This window comes from Enoplosus armatus, chromosome 4 (genome assembly GCF_043641665.1).
Source record: "Enoplosus armatus isolate fEnoArm2 chromosome 4, fEnoArm2.hap1, whole genome shotgun sequence".
NCBI lineage: Eukaryota > Metazoa > Chordata > Actinopteri > Centrarchiformes > Enoplosidae > Enoplosus > Enoplosus armatus.
This window is the reverse complement of record NC_092183.1, coordinates 11464008-11487500: the sequence shown is the minus strand read 5'-3', so window position 1 is coordinate 11487500 and position 23493 is coordinate 11464008. Positions and strand designations below refer to the sequence as shown.

At 39.6% G+C, this 23493-nt stretch overlaps 1 protein-coding gene across 1 annotated transcript in view; it reads left to right on the top strand.

Annotated features, from left to right (window-relative positions):
* The window catches only part of grid2 (glutamate receptor, ionotropic, delta 2), a 441727-nt gene that overhangs the window by 309446 nt on the left and 108788 nt on the right, over nt 1-23493 (top strand). The gene's annotated exons all lie outside the window — the stretch shown is intronic.

Sequence of the window (23493 nt, the reverse complement as noted above, 5' to 3'; positions counted from 1 at the left end):
TCTTTTTTTTTAAACCTTTGTGATAACAGCTTTTACCCTTGTGAACCCCTGAATACTTGAGTATTTACAGGCTTCTTCTGTGGCTTGATTGATGTCAATGATTGGTTTTAGCTGGAAGGTCGTGTCAATCATGAGTGAACACACATGCACTGACCAGCAAGTTATATTCTGGGTGACCACAGCGCAGTGGACAATGGACACTAATTGAAGCTGACAAACTGCCTCTGGTGTCCTTGGATCAGCTAAGTGTGGCAGCGCATGTGAATTTTTGCTGTGTGTGTCTCTGTTTATGTGAGAGAGAAGAGATGTATCAAAAAGCATAGAGAGAGACAGAAAGACGAGGGGGGGGTTCGAGAGAAATAAGGGAAGCAAATATGTAAAGCAGACAAATGTGAAAATGCAGAGGAGTGGGAGACAGCATTTTTTAACTATTACCTGCTGTCTACAAACCCCATTGGGAAATTCATTGTGGTGCCAAACAAAAACACCCTTGTGTAAACAGTTTGGGTAACACCAAACACTAGCCCGGCAGCCACTCGTCTTCTTCACTGTTTGTTGAGACAAGCCAGGAGAAGTTTTATTCCCCAGATGCCTCACTGTCAATCCTGTCTCATATCTCAGCCAAGACAAGATTCTGGCAGTGACATAAGGAAACTGAGCATAAGCACACTGATTTTTCAAGAAAATGCTGCTACTAGGTACATAGGTGGATGCATATGATGAGGTTCGGCTGTATATTAAGTGAGAATGAAAGAAAGGATGAAAGCATAGCAGTCATTGTGTGCAGACATACAAACGTTTTCATTCTGCTCCCTGTCTGTTTCTGGGATACTGTAAGCACAATTGTCTGTATCAACCCTCTGCCTGAAAAGACACAGAAGAGTGCTCAGGAAGTCAGCATTATAAATCTCTGATGCCAGGCCCCTTCACCAACCCCTACCCTGTTGATTTGCTCTACCACTGTGCTGCAGTAAAGATGTCCCTGTCTGCATTTTAACAGGAAATCATCATTTTTTAGCATTTATTCACCTTTTTCATTAATTTGTTCATTCTGCAAGTTACTGCTCATACTTGGACCACGTCAGGCCTGCGCATATGAACACTGACGACATTCAGGCAGGGAATGGAAATGCCCACGCTCTCTGTCTCTGGGATGTCATGTTATTAATACAACATTACTTTGGGTTATGGTAGAGAGCGAGGGGAAAAAAAGGAAGACATGGCATGGTGGATTAAAGAATAAAGGTTCAGAGAGATAAAAAGAAAGTGGTGGGAGTGCTGTGTGAAATGGTGGGAGGATAGAAGGAGGGGAGGAGGAGAAAAAACGAAGAAGCAGCCATGTTTGAGCCCTCAAGCTAATGTTTTTATTGAAGTCAAGTCAGGGAGATGTATGTATGGATGGGTACAGAGGGGGAGTGATGGATGGACAGAGGGGAAAAAGAGGAATAGGGAAATGAGGTGGATTGTCAGTCCTTGGGTTAATCTTTGCTAACGTAGTGGATGAATGGATTGATGGATAGATGAACAGATTGACAGGAGCAGGGATGTGAAGGAGAGATGATGAGGGGGAGGCCTAATTGCCTGTGACCTGGCTGTAAACATCGCACTACTAAGGTGGCAGCAGAGAACGAGGGAGGGATCAGTGGAAAAGAAATCAGAGTGTGAGAGCAGGAGGTATCTGACACCAAGGTTGTGTCCTCGTGTTAAACACACCATGGTTTTGTGAATAGCAGCAGACAAGTGGCCAGCAGAGACACGAGGGGAGGGGACCTCAGCCGAAACTTTGAGGTTGCAGTGGAGCATTTCAGGGGCAGAGAGATGGGTCAAGGATTACAGAACAAGAAAGAGATTAAGTGAGGTGAATAATAAAATCGGTAGAGGACAGAGTGGTGAGTGTCTGCAGAGACAAATAAGTCATAGAAGCAGACCAGAACACATGCGTTAATATTATTGCTCTAGCAAAGTGAAGCTGAGGTTTGGTGATTCATAAGAGTGTTTGTCAGGGAGGAGGTCTTGTTCTGTACAGGAAAGGACACCGCCAGGCCAAAGCTCAGTCTGGTGCAATGCTGCCCAGCTAGGAAGATTTAAACTGAACTCCAACTGAAGAATACAAAGGAGGTAGACAAGTAAACAAAAAGGTAGACAGGTAGGCATGTAGACAAAAACAATGTACAAGGAGAGATGGAGAAAGGTACGAAGACAAAAATGAGATTCAAGAGTTTTTCTTTTGAGGTTGACAAGGCAAGGGTTCACAGGCAATTTGCCACCCCCACCTAAAAGAGTCAAGGGAGAGGGGCTGCAAAGGCCAAGAAAGCAATGTTGAAGACAGATTCGTATGCTGGTGTCAACACTGATGAGAATGAATATAAGGTGCTCAAACTTGCCAAATTGCAGCCTTACCATTTTAAATCTGGAAACTGACCAGCAACAGGTGAGGGTGTGAAAAAATAACGAGGCCCAGTGAGAAATTGAGCTGTGTAAGGAGAACATGTGGCGAACTGGACAAGTGTCTTGGTGAGTGAATAGCATAACCTGACATTACCTTACTTCTCCATGAAATTGGCAAATGTCCCATAACTTTCCACATTTTCTCCAAGCTGGCTCTTTGACAAGTATTCCCAGTGGCAGCAATAGCAGGGGGTGCTGCAATGATGGAAGTGATGAAGGAGCTGTGTGAATTGATGGGACACATCACAGTCTCTCACTGGTCCTGGTTTCAACATCCTGTCCTTAACTCCATTGTATTACCCGACACATAATCCTCCTGTGTAAAATGAGCACCCTGTATGACTGTGCTTTTAGTCACCAATTCCCCAGTAAAAACCTGCCTTCTCACCACACAAAAGGCACCCAGCCACAATAGCTGGCATCATCTTGACTTGATGTTCAGACTCCTGACTTCACAGTATTTCTGTCCCTGTGGTTTGTAAAGTATTCTATATAAATCTATATAAAAACACTACTGTACATTTTTCAAATCATTTCCATTATGCCAAAATTGTAAATTCAGTAAAACATTCTACTACTACTACTTCCTCTCCTGAATGTAGACATGAATGTAGACACTCCAGCACACTAAAGACAGGGTTAGAAAAACAAAGCTTTGCTGCATGACTTCAGTTCATAGGTGTAATCCGGCCTCTAGGGGACAATCATGGCCTCTTCACTCTTCCACTGAATAATCAGTAAATATTGGCCCAAAGCTATTAAGAACACCAGCCAATTATTCCCCTCATAATTACTAAGACCTCATTTTTCAGTATGAAGTTTTTTCATCACATATACACTTACCATGATAAGAGTTCCCTGGACAGCAGTTAACCCCCTAAGAGCCACTTTACTAAGAAAATCTCAGTAAGGAAAAAACACTTTCTTTAATCCACCCTTAGTGTTTGGTTAGTGTACGGTTCAAGATATAGGACAGGTGCATCATCACCCCACTCCGTGCATCTACTCCTCATTAAAGCTGCAACCTTCCCTTATACAAGGGAATCGCATACAAGCACAACTGTCTGTGTAAACATATTTTACTGGATACCTGTCCTTTGTAGTCTTCCATGCCTTCTGCCCAGTGTGTCCTGGGATAACATGTCGTCCCCATGACCCTTAAAAGGATAAAGAAATTAAACTGAACTGAATGCAGGCTATCTACTAATCAAAATGTGTTGTTGGTCCAGTCAGTTGCTGCAACTCCTTGTCCTTGAAATAAAATGTTTGACACAAAAATATGTACTGTTCCGCTGAAAGGCATTGTTCATTTTTATGAAATATATCTTAAATATGCTTTATCAATTTGTGTCAAATTCTAAAAATACGAAAATTGATTTCTTGTTATCTTTTATCAGTTTTTTAATTTGCTGCCGCTGGTTTCTCTTCCTCATTCCCTGATATACACTCACACCACAGCCTATCTGTATTCAGGGGACTGAATACCAAACAATTATATCATGGAATAATCTCCGAGTGAATCACCACATGCCTACAGTGGATTTACTCATAGGCTTAATAAGCATAGCCGAGAAGGATTTACGGTGTGTACGTTCCTGTGTGTGTGCATATGTGTGTGTGGTTACACATACTAAAGTGATTACAGTTGGGGGAACAGATTTGCATTGGTTTGATATGCCATCCATCTTCCCCTCCCTGTTCTTCCACCTCTTGTCAGCCCTCCCGCTCTCATTTCATTTCCTCTTCTCTCATCTCTTTTCCTGTCATCTCATTCTGTCTCTCTCTCTCTCGCTCTCTCTCTCTCTCTCTTGTTCTGCCTTCTCTGACTTTGCAATCTGCCTTTTAGGACCAAAAACTCTCTCAATTATATTATGGTGTGACTATTCATGCTATGCCCCTGGTCTGTCTATCTGTGTCTCCAGCCTCAGACCACGTCCACGCTAATGCTGTCTGGTAACACTTTCTTTTTTTCGTTTATCCTATTCTGTATTTAGCCTTATATTCATGACCAGTCAGCATTTTACACTCCTGAAAATTTGCTTTATGAAAAAACTCTCCTAACTCTCCTAAGTTGTAGTGTGAATAATGAAAACTGAGGTCTTTGAAAACACAGACGTATGATAGCTTGTCAACCTTCCGCAAATATGGCCCCACTACTTTAGTTTAGCAGTAATGTTAAGAAGAGAACTTTCTGGCCCCTCCAACTTTTTCTGTGATTTCTTATTTTGTATGTCAGTATCGTTGATTAGTCAATAGCATTTCAGCCTAGGAATTACCGTTTATTTCATTTAATTATTATTAAACTTGTGCTCCTGTTGTATGTTTGGGAAAAATGTTAAGTTACATTCTGCCAAATAAATGTAATAATATTGTGCGACTGGCCATATTGAAACACAAAATTAAGTAAAAGTTCACAAGTCAGGGCTTCTAGCTGAAGATGTTCAGTCACTTTGCTAGATGGAGTGTGGCCAGAAAAGTTTCGACAGGTAAACTCACTAAGTAGCTCTTGCAACCTAACCTCTCTCGAAATCCAGAAAAATTAAGAAGAAACTGTAAATTAAATCTCAACTCTTCCTTATCTGGCTAGGCTTAACCACACACAGATAAGAAATGCATTGACAATCATTTAAAGTGTTGATCTTACAATGTTTCTGTCGGTGGTCAAATAGAACAGCAAAGAACAAAGCCCAGCAACAACATACTCACATATAACAGATAAGGTCTATAAAGAATTGAATAATATTTAGAGCTGAACTTGACCAACAAAACATGGGATTTGGGTGGAAAAGAGTTCAGATGTTGATTCCCATCTTTCTTTATTTTTCTTTTCTTTCTTTGTCATGTTTGTAGCCATTTGTTGTCCTATCCATTTAGTTTTAGTATACGTATTGATATGAATAGTATTTGTCCATCTCCATCTTACTATGCATTTTTTTTCTCCTTTCTCCATCTAGACTTTTCTCCCTCCTTTTTTCAGTCTAATTCATGTCTCTTATGTCTGCCCTTCCCATAGCTACTCTCTCTTGTCTCCTCTATAATGTCCCTCCTTCTCTCTCTCTTTTGCTCTCTCTCTCCTTCTCTCTGCCAGCTAGGCCTGCAGGCTTTCAGCAGCATTACAGCGTGTAAACCTCGGATTACAGCAGCCAGAGTCTGCCTAGCACTGCATGCCTCTGTGGATCACAAATACACAAGTGTGTGAATACACACCCACCCACATGCCACTTCCACATACACATGCAAGATATTTACATAGCCAAGGACACACATGAACCTTACAGGCAGAAAATACACGTATGTACATAGTACACAGGCTTGTACATACTGTGTACACAACCAGAATGAGTACACACACGCTTACTGCACACAAACACCAACACCGTTGTACTCCATCTCTAGTTCCTTAACTCCTTCTTTGCTCCCCATGTCGCGACCATAGCTAACTCACTCGAGGATTAGCTCCCTTCTCCTCATGTGTGTTTACCTAACTTCTCTACTGATTATTGCTGCCATTTACCCCAGCTGCCCTCCCTGTACTTCACTCTGTTGCCACCTCCCTCCACTCGCAGGTTGTAAGGACATAGGACAAATAACACATTTGTTAGGGCTCTATTAACAAGGGATGCTCTTGAGCAATGTATCTAAACCAACACGGCCTCCTAGAAATTACAAATGATTAAAGGTTTTTAATAAATGCATTTGCCACGTTGCAAATGTTCAAACTGAATGTACAGTATCTGTAAAACCTCATCTGACGAGACAATGGTCATTTAATTTTTTAATTTTTCCTGCAATATCCTCTCATGAAACACAGTGTTTGCTCATAGCAATTAAAGCATGATAAACATCTTAAGGTTAAGAAAAGATTGTGGTCGTCGTTGAATATTGAAAAAGTTAACAGAGACTTGTGTTTACTTTATTAAGATTTAACTGGAATTACAACCTTTTCCTAAACCAGTGTTTTTGTTGCCTATACCTAACCAAATACAGTTAGGCCCAGAAATATTTGGACAGTGACACAATCTTCATGATTTGGGCTCTGCAAGCCACCACATTGGATTTGAAATGAAACAACTAAGATGCAATTGAAGTGCAGACTTTCAGGTTTAATTCAAGGGGTTGAACAAAAATATCCTATGAAACATTTAGGAATTGTAACCATTTTTATACAAATTCTCCTCATTTCAGGGGCTCAAAAGTAATTGGACAAATTAACATTACCATAAGTAAAATGTCCATTTTTAATACTTTGTTGAGAATCCTTTGCAGGCAATGACTGCCTGAAGTCTGGAACCCATGGACATCACCAAACGCTGGGTTTCCTCCTTTGTGATGCTTTGCCAGGCCTTTACTGCAGCTGTCTTCAGTCGTTGCTTGTTTGTGGGTCTTTCTGCCTTAAGTTTTGTCTTGAGCAAGTGAAATGCATGCTCGATCGGGTTGAGATCTGGTGATTGACTCGGCCATTGCAGAATATTCCACTTCTTTGCCTTAAAAAACTCCTGGGTTGCTTTCGCAGTATGTTTTGGGTCATTGTCCATCTGTACTGTGAAGCACCGTCCAATCAACTTTGCTGCATTTGACTGAATCTGAGCAGAAAGTATATCCCTATACACTTCAGAATTCATCCGGCTGCTTCTGTCTTCTGTCACATCATCAATAAACACTAGTGACCCAGTGCCATTGGAAGCCATGCATGCCCATGCCATCACACTGCCTCCACCGTGTTTTACAGAAGATGTGGTGTGCTTTGGATCATGAGCTGTTCCAATTCTTCTCCATACTTTCTTCTTCCCATCATTCTGGTACAGGTTGATCTTAGTCTCATCTGTCCAAAGAATGTTGTTCCAGAACTGGGCTGGCTTCTTCAGATATTTTTTGGCAAAGTCTAATCTGGCCTTTCTATTTTTGAGGCTGATTAATGGTTTGCACCTTGTGGTGAACCCTCTGTATTTACTCTCATTAAGTCTTCTCTGTATGGTAGACTTAGATACTGATACACTACTTCCTGGAGAGTGTTCTTCACTTGGGTGGATGTTGTGAAGGGGTTTTTCTTCACCATGGAAAGGATCCTGCGATCATCCACCACCGTTGTCTTCTGTGGACATCCAGGCCTTTTTGAGTTCTCAAGCTCACCAGTGCGCTCTTTTTTTCTCAGAATGTACCAAACTGTTGGCCACTCCTAACATTTCTGCCATCTCTCTGATGGATTTCTTCTTTTTTTTCAGCCTAAGGATGGTCTGTTTCACTTCCATTGAGAGCTCCTTTGACCTCATGTCGTGGGTTCACAGCAACAGCTTCCAAATGCAAATGCCACACCTGGAATCAACTCCAGACCTTTTAACTGCTTAATTGATGACAGGTTAACGAGGGACGAGCCCATGCAGCCTTCTGAGTCAATTGTCCAATTACTTTTGGTCCCTTGAAAAAGAAGCGGCTACATATTAAAGAGCTGTAATTCCCAAACCCTTCCTCCAATTTGGATATGAATACTCTCAAATTACAGCTGAGAGTCTGCACTTTAAGCCCATATTGATTATATAACTGTATCCTGAATATGTTTTCGCAAACAGCTAAAATAACAAAACTTGTGTCACTGTCCAAATATTTCTGGGCCTAACTGTATGTGAACCCCGGTCTCTGATGTCAAAGTCCTGCGCTTGGACTCCCACCATCCATCCCGACCACTCACCTGCGACTTATGTTTGATACAAAAACATAGTGTTTTGTTCAGTGGGAAAAAAACATTGCTGGTGAACATAATCCATGTAGCAATTACATTTTCACACACATTCGCCAGAACAAATTAGTAGTACATAAATGTAATTTCTAGAGGACAGGGTTGCTAAACCTTAAATGCCCCAATGGAACAGCACAATGGATTGTGGTTATACAGCCAGCTCTTAATGTGAATTTATGAAACTGTGTGAATTTGAACATCTTTCTGCTGTCAAATAAGGTTAACAAGTGGCCAAGCACTTTTTAAGTTGCTGAAAATAAAGTGTGAAGTGGGAATTGTGTTTATAAAGCCTAAGGAGGACACACTTTGTTGCCTTTAGCAAAGTGCATCAAAAAGATAGAGGGCTTTTTCTCAACACAATGGAGATACATTTTGTGATTACAGTCTTATGTACATCATCAGGATCATGACGTCACTTATATTTTTGTGTACACTCTTAAAACTGAGTAGATACTATATATGGGCCTAAGTAGCTCAGTGGGTCAAACCATAATACGTTCTTTGCCAGGGTTTGGAATCCACTGTGGTGCTATTCTATTGTAAAGGTGCTTTGTTTTTTTTCATTTAAACACACCCACTTCACATTTAAAACTTTCATCACTGTCACAGAAAGTATTTTTCAAACCATTACTGCCTCTACATTTGATATTCTGAATGGGTAAAAGTTGCCCTTCCCAGGGCAGCGCACCTGAAAATATATATTAGTTTTTCTGGGCAGGAAAGCCGTAGGCAGGGAATAGGCAAGAACAAAGAGGAGAGCGGTATGTGCCCTGAATTTCATTCTAAATCTGTTTTGATGTGAAAAGGTGGAGCTACCCATTTATACCACATTAGTTCAACTTTGTCTCTGTTGTAATGGCTTTAACATATTTTTTTGTTTTACTGTCCCCTGAACTTACCCCCACCCCCTCATGTGTAAAAATTGTTATTGCATTTCCCTGATCATCTATCCATCTTTTCATTCATTTCTCTGTTCCAACCTCCGGATCTCTGCTTTCTGCGTTTGTGTGTTTCCACTGTCTTTTCCTGCTAGACAAGTGTCAGTTTACGGGAGAGGTCAAGAGATGTGTTAATCCAACAAAACGACTGCTTTTGGACATACTAGGCTCAGAGACAGGCCCTCGGTGAGCAGCAGGAATCAGAATGATGTGTGACAGGACTGAATGTGTGTGTGTGTGTGTGTGTGTGTGTGTGTGTGTGTGTGTGTGTTGGACAGCTGAGAAGTGAAGGATGCCAAGTGTATCTACTTGCCAGAATAGCTGCAAAACAGCCCCTAACCGTCCACACGTGTGACACACAGGCTCACACACACACACACACACACACACACACACACAAACACACACACACACACCCTCTCACAGACCAAAGATGTCATGGTCCATTTCTTCAGAGGTACAGTACATGACGTCCAGCAGTCAGCTGTCTACCAGACCTGTCAAGGTTTTAACAACTGAGTCACACTTACTGACTGACTGAGTGACCAGCTTACTGGCTAGCTGACTTACAGTACAGTCCACTGCACTGAATGAACTGACTGGCTGTCAGACTGACTGACACACTGCCTAACTATCTGAGTGCAGCTGACATTGTGTAAATTGAACTGCTAGGTGTTTTTTACTTCCTCACCGAGAGTTTTGATATATAATATATAATATTGAGATTTTATGCAACAAATCACTGCAATTTGAAGTTGAAAGATGAGTACTGTATGTGTCTTGAAGGCTTGCATGTGAAGAGGTGATAAAATAGTAGGTCATGGGGATTATTAATAACAATTAACAGTTATTTGATTTTAGAAAATCAACTAAGTAATTAGAATTGTATTCTTGAATTTGCCATTGATGTGAATGTTTTGATGTGATTGTGGTTTTCCTGTTATGAGCAAATGACAGTAGTACGCTAATTTTGCTACTTAGACATTTCATATTACATTCACTCTTCTGATTTTCCATGCATGTGTACAATTTCTGTACCAATATTTTACCTGCATACTGTTGTTGCAACAGTAGTGGGAGTTGTGGGGAATTTTCACATATTTTAGCCAGCCACAACATCCCATGTTATCAGCTGGACTGTGTGTAATATGAAAGAATGTCCCAGACATTTATTTCAACAATAGAATTATTCTGTCTAACTGAAACAGCAGTGCAGGTTTTATACTTTTTTAATATTTGTATTTTATTAATTCTCCCAGCTCAGGCCAGCTTTTTGAATCACCTTTCCAATATACAAAAAAAAAATGGAATGAAAAAGAATTTGACATTAACACAGTAAAAGCGGCCTGGTGCAGTCCCACTAATAAAACTGAAATCCATCTGCCTCAAGATTTTTCAGAGGGCTTTATGTAGAACCTGCAAAAAGGTTTTGTCAGGATTATGGGTCTCTGCTCCTCTAAGATAGCAATTCACAAAGTTTTAGTCGCGATCCAGATAGATATAAATCACCTGTGGTGGGCTGTCCGTGTTGGTGGATTAGTCGTCTGAATTTCACTCTTTCAGATACCCCCTCACAAATTTGATTAAAAAAGGTTATGCTGACAAAAGTACAATCATGTTGTACATGTCGCCTCAGATGGTTTAAAACCACAATTCTAAGGCACATTTTACATTTCATTCTATGATGATATCTCACTGCATATGTGCATGTATAATTTCTAATCGTACATGTATGTGCATGTATTATTTATAACCCAGTGGTATTTAATGACTTTAGATTATTCCTGCTGCGCTTAACTTCACTTAACAGTCCCTGTGGATTTCCTTCTTCATCTGCACATGCATCTTTAAGTCAGCTTGTGTGTGTGTGTGTGTGTGTGTGTGTGTGTGTTTGTGTGTGTGTGTGTGTGTGTGTGTGTGCAGTGGGGGCAGGGAACATGAGTAGCTTTGCAAATGTTTTCAGCCAGTGCAATCTCTGCCTCCATACTGCTCCAGCTTTAATTTCTAAACAGATATATCGGGAGAGAAACAGCACTTACCAAGCCACAGGTATAAATGTTATGTACACACTACCGCACTACTGTAAGGTAGCAATTTATGCATCCCTGAGTGGGATGACAAAGAGAGGAGAGAGGCCTAAAGACATAACTAGAGACATATGCCTACCAGCCTGCATTTATCCCAAACACCAACCAGACAGACAGACAGACAGACAGACGACGAGAAATTATGGAAGGAAGAGTGACAGGAAGTGAAAGAGACAACAGACAAATAAAGTTGAGAAAATGTCCTCCTGTTAACATCATCAAAGAGAACTTTTTGCAGGTAACTCCTATCAGGTCAAACTTGTATTCCTCACAGGATCCTCAACATTTCAGCAGTCTGCCATCAGTCTCCACAGCGTTGCACTGTACTGTCTGACATCTCTCCCCTCATTTGCCTATGGGGGAGATTTAGGTTTAGTTTAGTTTATTACATTTATTTATATCAGGGACAATGTACAAAATACATTAACCTCAAAAAAGAGAAAAAATGCTTTGTACCAGATTTAGCTTTTAGCTAATTTCCATCTGTAGTCCCTGGGCAGGTGAAAAGAAAAAATTAAACACAGAACAAAACCTCTCATCAGTGAAAGCAGTGACAGAGAACATCTTTTTTTAAATGACTTTGCCCCTGTTTTTTCCCCCCCAAGTCTCTCTCTTACTTTCTCTGTCTGCTCTCTGGGTCCCATTTGGTTTCTGTCTGCTTCTTTCTCCCCCTGTCTGTTTCTCACTTCCCATCTAAGAGAACAAAAAGACAAAAACAATAAACACATTCAGAGATAAACACACAAAGTATGTAAACACCTGGTCATTAATTTGTAATTCACTTCTTTCTGATGAGATGCCCATGGAAAACTTTTACATAGCTTAGTTTTATACCAACAAGCTTATTTCCATTTGCCAAACATATCTCAAACACAGAGGTTAATTGATTTGAATGATGTTTTAGATACTCCATTGGGGCAATATTAATAAAACGTTGCCTTCTTATTCAATTAAAAGCAGACAGACAATAAATTAAATGATAATGCAGTTTAATTATTTAGTTATTTACTCATTTGAACTTTGGTATTTAAAAGCACGTTAAAGCAGAAAGTTTGTATATACATACACCAAAACACCATTGAACCCTCTCTAACACGCACTTCCCAACAATTCAAGCAAGCAATAAAACAGCTTGCAGCTCATTTGGGAAATTAGAAAAGAGCTTGTTTTTGTCGCTATTGTAATGATCAGTTTGTATAGACTGCTGTGTGTGTGTGTGTGTGTGTGTGTGTGTGTGTGTGTGTGTGTGTGTCAGGAAGAGAGAATGAAAGTGTGTGAGTGATCTGGCAGAACCAATTGAACAGTTTATTACTTCAGGTCCTAAACAGATCATCTACCATCAATACACTCCAGCTCTCACTCTGTTCTTTTTCCTCCTCTTTCTTATTTTTTTGCTCTTACAGCTCTCATATGCTCACAACTGCTGTGCATAAGGGAAATACCTCTTAGTTATTCACAAAGGGCGCCATTCAATATAGTAAAAGTATTTCACGCCAGTACCAAATCCAGGCACTGACTTAAAAGTCATTTGTATGCCCCCTCCCTTACGCAACCAAAACCCTGAAATCTGGCTAGGGCTGCCGTGATTTCTTGATATAAGATAAGAAATCCACATTCCTGAAACATCATGTATATCACACATACACCATTTAATTGACCAAATAACAATTTATAAAATCAATTATCTTGTATCCCTCAACTGCTCCGACTTTTATGTACAATTAAAAATGTATGTAAAACATAACCCTGAAGCTGGATTTGTTCTGTCATTGCCTATTTTCAGTAATGCCAGTATTAGTATTAGTTTCAAGTGAAAATCAGAAATTCAGTCCACAAAATCCTTCAGTATCTAGAAATGGTCTTTATGTACAGGCTGTTCCCACATCCCTCAAACACAACTCACATACTAGTTGAATTTTCAAAGTCTTCTCTACCTGGTGATATTGTGAACCAAAAGCATGCAGATTTCATTTACAATCAAACAGTACAATGGGTGAATGTACTGATTAGCCCATCTTCAACCAGTGAGGAGGAGTCATAAGAATCAGTGAAATCATGTATTCTAATTGTTCATCATGAACCATGATAGGGCACAAAGGAGGTGCCAGAAATCTTTTGGTGAGCTATAGTGAGCAGACTTTTTATAGCTCTATCCTGGCAACAGGTGCTATGTCAACTAGATGTGGGACACAGGGAGAACATCTCCAGTCTCTTTCTCCTCCTGTGTGACCTTTTTTAATGGTAATAAGCAGACATAGCGAAGGATATACACAAGGTACAGGCTGTCAGGACAATAACGTGCTAAGATATGGCACACTGTGTCAACTTAAGAAGTGTTAACTGTTCATTTGGGGTCATCAGGGTGCCAAGCATACAAAACAAATATATAGAACAACAATACATAAACAATCATTCAGACTTTGTTGTTTGCGCAGCGTCTCAATGCAATGACCTGTACATCAGGGGAGGGTCTCATTAGTGTTTAGAGGAATAAAGTCATCTTCAGATATACATATCATTTTTAAAACATAATTTGTCATCGAGTGTAAAAGCTTTGGGTACTTATTGAAGCTCATATTACAGAATAGTCTACAATCACTACTTCTACTTCAGAATGTTTAGATTGTGTTTTTATCCAACTGATTTCCTAAAGGCAAGTTTGAATTTAATTATATTTATTTATTTATTTTTCTCTGTATCAACAGACAGTTACTGTAACCAAGTTTTTAATTTGCAGTGTACTAATGTAATCTCCAAACATTCAGGAAGTATGTTGAAAAATTCAAGTCAGGCTTTTGACAATTCAAACATACCGATATCCATCCAATCAGAACTGGAGGATATGTGCATCACACTAAAGTAAAACCCTACCCTGTGAGAGCAAAGTGTCATCCCTTATTCCATTAGATGTTACCTTGTGGAACTCCTCCAAAGACAGTTGAATGATGGAATGACAGTATCGCTACCTAAAGTCTGGAGGCAAAAACTATTCAGAATTATAATGAAATGTACCCAAAGCTGTAGTCAAACACCTATTCTGCTATTATTAGTGAAAATGTTTGTGTGTGTGTGAGAGAGAGTCAAAGAGTCTGGGCACCCACCGATAGCTCATCTGTGGAGTTTTTAGATTATTTTTTAAAATCAGTTTGTTTTTCTGTGCATTTAACATGCGACCCCGCTGGGAAAAAAACAGCTCTTTCTAATGGACCATGTTTCCATTTACATTATTAGCTTACATATTTCACAGTTTATCAGTAATTTGCCAGCAATATTTCTTTTGCCGTTGTAATTGTTTTCCTAAAATCCAATTCTATTAGGGAAGTAGGCAGTTGGGCAGAACTTTAAGTGGCTTTTTCAAATATAATTGCTTTCCAGGTAGTAGTCTCATTATCAAAGACACAATGATTGTAATAGGGCATATTTTTCTGTATTTTATAATTTCATGAGACCATGAGAACAATTTAGAACAAAAAACTTTCAAATAAAACGAATGCGTCAAAAGGGCGGAATTAAGAGAATAGATTGTGTAATTATTTGAAACGCACATACTGGTTGAGAGATGGAGACCTGCGTGGGCACATTTTCAGACAGCAGAATAGAATAAAATAGAGTAGAATACCTAGATGCTTTGAAGGGAACTACTTTTCTTGGAGGGAGCAGGGTGGATGAGCACACAGACTATAAAATGGAGATCAGGCAGCTGGTGGTGCAGAGCACTGATACTAGTGCAGCCTGGACTGCTTTCTGCAATAAGCTGTCCCTTCTCTGTTAGATGATGGAGACAGAGAGAGGGGGACAAGGACGTGACACAGAGACGCTGAAAAGAATTGGAAGAGGAACCAAAGGAAAGAAAGAGAGGGGAGAGGACAGAAGGAAGGCTTGGTGCGCAAGCTGTTTGGAGACTGCACTGACACACATGTTACTTATCAGCAGGGGAGGAAGAGGAGGGCGGGGGGGCACCGGAGGAGAGATTGGGAGACAGGAGCAGTGAAACTGCTCAGCAGCTTGTCTGTGTTCGTGCCTGGCTACTGTCTCTATACTGCAATGGCAGACATATGAGTGTTTGGCAGAGACGACAGAAGGAGTGTTACAGAGCTACAGAGGCTGGAAGCAACACACCAGTGTTTGGCAGATGAAACGAGGTTAGCACAAAGAAAACAGATAGTTTATGAATGGAGGGATAAAAAATCCTATTGTGTTTTCCTAGATGTGGGTGAACAGCAAGCAGATAAACAACTATGAGATAAGAGTAGTCTACACTAACAATTCAATATTGCACTGCATTAGACAGCCCAAAATCAAATCTCTCCCTCCACTGGTGGAGCTGATGATGTGGGGTGAGAGGAAGTGTGGCTAATACAGCAATTGCCCAGGTCCAATTTCATGGGGAGTTGCTTTTTTGTCTACCAGCAGTAATTTGAGGCAGTGTAGGACAGAACTTTTGACAACATGTACAGTATTCATACTTTTCTGATAGTTTTACTGTTTTACAACTTCCTGTGCATATTGATTTTGTCACAGCTTCTAATCTCTATCAGTGCTGTATACACTGTCCCCGGCTCCATTTCTTCAAAATATCACCTGCTATCGATTGCACTTTGAATCACTACGAGTCATGTGTGTAACAATCAGAACAAAAGCCACAGTTTGTTGCACAGTGTGCTTTGATGTGTTTGCCACAGGGAGAGCAAGTGAGAGTTGCATGAAGCCTCTAAACAATCCTCAGTGATTGTGAGATGCCATTTAGGCTAGAGGATACCCACATACTGTTGGATAGTGTGTCCATATGTGTGTGGCTTGTGTTCGATCTAAGTGTGTGTGTAGGATGGATGGGTGAGTTCTGTACAGTGAAAAGGTTTGCTGTAACAGTAAATGACTCTTCTGGTCCTGAGCTCCGTGTGTATGCGTGTTACTCTGTGTATGTTATGTGGTCACGATGATGGTGGAGGTGGGAAGGTGACTTAAGTGTATCCCGTTTTTTCAGTGTTGTAGTAATGTAGGCTGCTTTACTTTAGTCAACCTCTGTGTGTGTGTGTGTTTCAACTTTAGCTCATAATATCTCCATCACATTTATTTCTTGTCCCAATCACTCCATAATTTTCATCATCGTCATTTCTTCTATTCATCAGACCGAATAGAATGATTGTCTATTTTGCTTAATTAAGAACACAGAGGCAGAGGTGGAAGCAGAGGTGCTATAAAAACAAAACACAGGTGGACAAACCATTGTTCCATGAGCTCCATGAAGGAAAAAAATCCTCAAAAAATGAATCCTAGCTGCAAAGTGTGCAAAAAGAAAAATGTAATGAAAACAAATTACTAGAGGAAACAATGAACAATGTGAACTAATATCAAGCCGTGATGAAAAAACATAACGCCCTGCTGTGAGATATACATAATCTCACTTATCACTTCTGCAAAATGACAACATCTGCTGCTAGAGAGAGTGATGTGAATAAATCGACACTTATTTATATCATATTGTTTGCTTGAATATCTGTTTGTTCTTACAGATGCAACACTAATTCCCCCTGAGAACCACATTAAACATTAAAACCACAATTTACCAATGCTACATGTTGTATTGTTTTTCACTTTATTGCCATCCCATCAGTTGTGACGATTCTAATGACTGCAAAAAAGGAACACAAATGATGATAGTAAAAACATTTTAATACCCAGACGTATTTCTTGATGGCTTTACAGACATTAATATTCATTGAATTCTAGCTTTGGGAGAGTTGCTTTTCTTCACTGAACTTTATTAATCACTAGAACTGTCCATGAGTGAGTTTTATTTTACTCTACAATGGTGCTCTTAAACTTTGATAGACATTTTCAAATCTTTTGAAAGCTTCCAGTGTGGTAGCAGTTTGAGTATTTTAATATAGAAATTAGCATAGTAGCTGAGTTAGTTTGGCATGTCAAAACATTGAAGGAGACGATTTATAGCTCACTGGTTATTAGCCACAAGTTGGAAATGCTGGAAAAGTTTTCTTTGTTTGAGGTACGGTAAGTAAGCTAGCATAGCAAAACAGCAGGACGCCATGCTAGAATTCATTAGTTTGTGTTGCTTTGGTTTAGCTTCAGTTATCCCAGCAGCTTCAGTTATCTGTTCATTTGGCATGTGTCTTGTGTGAATGTGAGTGTGTGAAGCATTAGTTTTGCTTCTTATTGCTGTGCGGTAGCCTACACCACTGTTTGAAATTTGAAACTAAAGGTAAGAGCAACTTTGAATTCAATTGTTGTTGCTAATGGAACTAACTAACTTAGCATTAGCTTAGTTTTCTAATTGAACCTTACTAATTAGCTAACTTCAAGAAAAATACTGCTACATGCAACGGGTGAAGTGTGATTTGTGATGTTGTGATTGCAGCTTACAGTTGTGTGTTTGGAGTACTGGGTAGTACTATGTTAATACTATACAGAATATGTCAAGTATTTCATCTCAGTTGGGAGTGAAATTAGCCCATGACCGTAGTGTGTGGAAACAGTAAGTCACAATATATCAATCATATGATAAAGTAACTACTAATTAGTGTTGCTCTGAAAGACTTTATATATAGGCTATCTACAGTCTGTAGAGCCTTACTTTAATGCAGGCTAGCTACCTGACTAACAGATAGGGATTGTCATTGGCTTGCAAATAAGATTTTCTCCCATTTCAATAAATCTCTACAACATGTTATTTAATCTGACTAGGCCAAGGGATAGGTTGTGGAGGTTTGCTTAGAGCTCTGCACCATCTAATTATATGTGTGTGTGCTGGGTGCATGCACACAAGAGAATGTGTGTCAGTCTGACTTTAAATTAGCAAATGTTGTTGCACAGAAATTGGTGGTAAGATGAGAGACATGCACTGGGGAGAATTACAGAAACAGGGAGAAAGAATGTTCATGTCCAAAGGAAAGACTGAACAGAGAGCAGTAAATGAGCAACAGAGGGAAGTAAAGACAGGAAAATAGAGATAGTGCTAGATGGATAGGAAGAAAGCATTGTGGGATGCTAATGGCAGTGTTTTGAAGCCTGAGTCTACATGGTAATGGTCTAAGCACAGTGGGTCATTCACTTAACATGCGCGCACACACACACACACACACACACACACAGACACAACCAAATGCACATTTATTTCATACTTTCGGGGGGAAATGAGTCCTTATCTGGAGCTGTGGAGATAAGCAGAGGCGGTGGGCCACTCTGCTAGCCATTTTAGCTTCTGACTCACATGAGCACATCCAAACACACACACACACACACACACACACACATGCAGGGCTGCGTTCACACTCTCCTATTATATGAAAGTCAGAAAAATATAAATATAGAGTGGAAATCTTGATATTCAGATAATGTAGCATAGCCAATTTTGTTGTAATATTGCAGAGAGGTTCTTTCATTTCATTCCGACTTACTTTCCCCACTCTCTCTGTCTTTCTCTCCTCCTCCTCATCCTCACGTCTGTAGGTTGGTCTGGGAAATGGAACTATAGAAGATAAATATGTTTAAGGGCATTAGGATTTATAGCTTTTATTAACATCAAGTAGTGACTATGAAAATGCAGCAATGTTGACAGTTCTCAATGGAGCATAATTTACAGTAGTCTATAATGGACAGAAATATAAAAGTGGAATGAATGAGGTGGTTAATTAAAGCAGAGATTACAAAGAAACATTGAGTGAAGAGGTAATATATCAAAATGATAATTGGTGGTTTATGGCTGGAGACTCCAAGTGACTGTATTGTACACTCTCCTCAGGCCATCATTCCTATCAGTAATATAATTTTACTCACCACACTGATTGCAGAGCTGCACAGATGCAGCCACATTTCTATTAAACACACAACACAGCTTTACAACAGGGTGCACTGGCCAACACAATATGGGAGAACCAGACATTAAACAAGTGCTTTTTAACTAAGTACTTAAGAACTGACAGTGAAAATAAAGGGGAATGTGCCCAAATTGGCCTTTAACATTATCTGTGTGCCCCTATTTGCTCCCACAAATAGATGCAACAATTTGGATAATAATCTTAACACTGACCTTAATTACCTCCAGAAATTGGGCTTGAAAAAACACAAATCACTCATTAAGTCGTCATTTAATCATATCTTTCAAAATCCACAATGTATCATGGTCAATCCATAGTGAGATTGGGAGAGTTAAATAGGATGTGCCTTTGATGCATAATGTGTGTGCATTTGTATGTGTTTGTGAATGACTGAGTGAAGTCACATGAGTTTGTTATACATTTGCAAACAAAGCCAGCCAGCAACTGATTGATGGCTTCTGTGACTACTGTGGCGCTGGACAATGTTGATTGATGTGTTTCTCCTCATGTTATTGCCTTATGTGTAAACACTGGAAAATGCAGCACAAACTACATTTACTACAGGCCATTGCAGAATGGTCTTTAATATCAGTGCATAGTCTTTAGTTTAACATTGTGGCTAAGGGATTCAGCACCTCAATGAAAGCTAAAACAGATGTTTTTTAATAGGCCTAAGCGCCTGCAATAGCTGTGGCCAAAGGCATTATGTTTTCAGGTTGTCCACCCATCTGTCCCATTATCGTGAACGCGATATCTCAGGAACACCTTGAGGGAATTTCCTCAAATTTAGCGCTAATGTCTTGGACTTGGACTCAAGGATGAACTGATTGTAATTTGGTGGTTAAAGGTCAAAGGTCAAGGACACTGTGACCATTTTTGGCCATAATTCAAGAATTGATTACCATATTTCACAGTTGGTCGGACACTGAATAGGTGAAACTTTTGACTCAGCGGTAAAAGGTATTGGAGCGTGCCTAACTAATCGTGATACTGTGAGTGAGTGAGTGTCACCTACAGGCTTTGCATCTAAAAATGCCAGGAGAAAACAAAAGCACCACATTTTGTGTAGCTATACTGTATAATAATCTATCTTTGCATAGTAATCAAGTCCATGTGTACCTGTTTAGCCAATACATCTAGGCTATATGATAATCCTTCATTAATCAGTTCAACAATGTATATTCACTGGAATCATACATATCTATCAATATAGTGGTGACTTCCATTTAGCAAAATAATATACCTTTTATTCAATTCCTCCCAAGTATTCACTACATATATTATATGAGTCTGGACAGACATGGATGTAGACTGCAACTTGACTGGAGGCATACCTCCACTGGGCGGTAACTCTAATTGACTGATATCTGCAGCAATAGGCATTAGAGACCAACATAGCTTTCAAAATAGTCCTCCATAGGAACTCTTGTTTTATGAATGCAGTCCAGAAGAATCAATATTAATGAAACGTGACATAAGGATACTCAGTATAACAACTAGACAAGGTGTTAACTGAATAAAATGCCCTTCCACAGTAACACACAAGCAGTAATCAAGATGGACACCAACTACAACTAAATACAAAGCAAAACTAACTAAACCCAACCCCCCCCCATGACATGGCAGAACATGGTTTGGCCCGATGAGCTGGCTCCAGGATTTAAGAGTCCTCAGCCATCAGCCACACCTTTTTCTCCACCAGGAAGGGACCTCCCCCAACAACCACAGTAACTCAGAGAGAAAGAATCAAATTATTAATATAATGGAATACAAATCAAACAAACTGTGATGTTAATTGTTTAAGTGCAAATTAAATTAACCTGTGTAGGTAGCATAACTAATGTGGTGAGAGAGTGTGAATTGGGATCATATTACCATGTGTGGCTGTGGCCATCACACACACTTACTTACTATACATTTGACTGTTCATTGTCTTTTCCTCAGGGTTTTGCCGCAAATAAGCCCCATTATCAAAAGAATGGGTCAAGATTTCAGGAAGTAAACAACTGAATAGGCTGATATGGGAGCATGCACTGCTCTACAACACCATTTCAATTAGTATCTGTCATGCTTTGTTTATCTACCCCAGTTTTCACTTTTCATTAAAAACACTTCCTCCTGGTCCCACTCAAGAAGTCTGGTCTCACTGCTGTTTCTCTGTCACCACACTAAACTGATCTGTAACAGATACCTGCAATAGGGCACATTTTATTTTTTCATTTTGTTTGTTTTATTGGACTTATGCTGTTTTTACAGTAGTTAGTTGAAAGGACAACTTTTCTTCAAACTATCTTTCGCAAATCTACATTCTTTTAGCATGTCAACCCCAGTGTTCATATCTCGTTTGTCACTTGCACAATACTGAAGGACAAGAGACAACAGTGTGTGGGTGTGTGGGTGTCTGTGTCTGGTGAGCTTATGTCACAGTATAATTGTGAAAATCAACACCATGCCAAACACCTCAGAGTTACATAATGTAATTTAACATGTCAGCTTTATGAACAGACGATTGATGCTGATAAATATCAAGCATCATTTGCTGCACAATTTATATACCAATATGTGATTTGTTTTGATTTTTACTTTTAGCCAATCTACAGCATAGTCTATTATTATTATTACTACTATACAATTATTTTATGTGTTCATGTATACTTTCTTTCTCTTGGCTTGGCTGAATATGTGTACGCACATGTGCCTTTATCAGTTTACAGGTGTTTGTATGGTATGTGGTATTTGTGCATACATGGCTGGATTTATTTCCTGCAGGTGTGTTCAGATATTAATCTAAAGCGGAAGCCTCCCTGTGCTATCGGCCTCTCTTGGTGACGTTTGGCTGCACCGCTAATGTTTTATTGATTATACACACTCACATTTTTACAAACACTTAGAACAGTTGCTGTGCTGTAAATTTACCTTTTACAATGTCTTTCATCATCACTGCTCACCGCGCATAAGTACCTTGTTTGTCTGCCATGTGATCCCCATCTCTCCCTGTCTCTCTTTCTCTCGTCCTTAATGCTAATAATAATTTATTTTTATTTATTTCCTTTATATCTGTTTTACTTTACATCCACCACCTTTCCCATATTTACAAGTTTAAGACTATTGGCACACACATACGCTGCACATATAGTCAATTAGAAAACTGTGAAGGCTTACAGGCAGCATATGGAAGTAGAGAGGATGGTGTACACATGATTCGCACACTATGATCAAGGGCTGTATTGACATTGGGATTGTAGTAAGAAGAGTACAGCAGTAGGTTTTCTGTGTTGTAAAATAAAGGTTAGTTGGCTCATCTTCAGAGAAACGGCAGATTACAAATGCCTTTGTTTTCTGCATGTTATAAAATAGTGAAAGAACAAAAATAGAGGATACAGATTGTGTGTCTGTGTGGGAGAGGAGTCAGACTCAGATTCTAGCTCCACATCTCCCCCCTCAGGCTGTAATAAGGATAACATGCAATATAATCTACCTGGCTGTGTCTCTGTGAGTTACATAAATGCAGACAGAAAAGCAGTGTATCAATGAATTTCACTGCTTGAAATCACAGCAATGTTGTAATGATGATCAGAATGATACATGATGACAATGATGAGGATACATTAGAAAGTCCCTGCACACTCACAGGTATTTCCCAGATTCACAGATTCTGGCTGAGTAGACCTCTGCTCACACTGAAGGTGTGCGTAGCTATGCTGGGAATTATGTTAGGTCACCTGACAAAGGTGTAATATTTCCCACCCCAAAGGGTGCAACAAAGCTAAAAGAAGAATAAGAGAAATGTCAATCAAACCGGCTGTGCATGCCTACTCCGTCCCAGGAAGAGGTATAATCTGGAACAATAAATGAAGACACTTATGTGGGTGGACCATGGCTGTGCAGGGCCTTTTAAAGGGAAATAATACCTTGCTCATAACATACCTTTTTAATGATCCTGCGCATCTACACTGGTGTTTTCAGTTATTGTTGATTAAATTTTGTTGAAGAGCTATGCTGGAAATTACGAGACATCACCAAATGTAAGGTGCCAATAAGAATGCTAAAAGTTGTCCCACCTTAACAGGTGGAACAGGAGGGTTAGGGAGATGTCAATCAAGAACATCCATACAGGCCTGAGAAGAGGTATAGTCAGGCAAAATAAGTAAAAACACCTTTTGGGGGTCTACCATGGGCATATAGGATCTACACAGCAATTTTCTATGAATGTGTAAAATGGTGAAAAGCAATTAAATATTTACTCTCTCCAAGTTTCCTATTAGTCAACTTCAGTAATGTCATCATACTGTAGTAAAGTTCTTGATTACAGGCTTCTAATATAAAAACCTTCTCCTGACAACGCTCTGGAAAGTAATTCTATCAGAGGAGTCAGTTAAACTGTTGCCTTCTATTCTGTCAACAATACTTCAAACAGGATATGAAATGTTAACTAAATGGCAGGGCGTAAA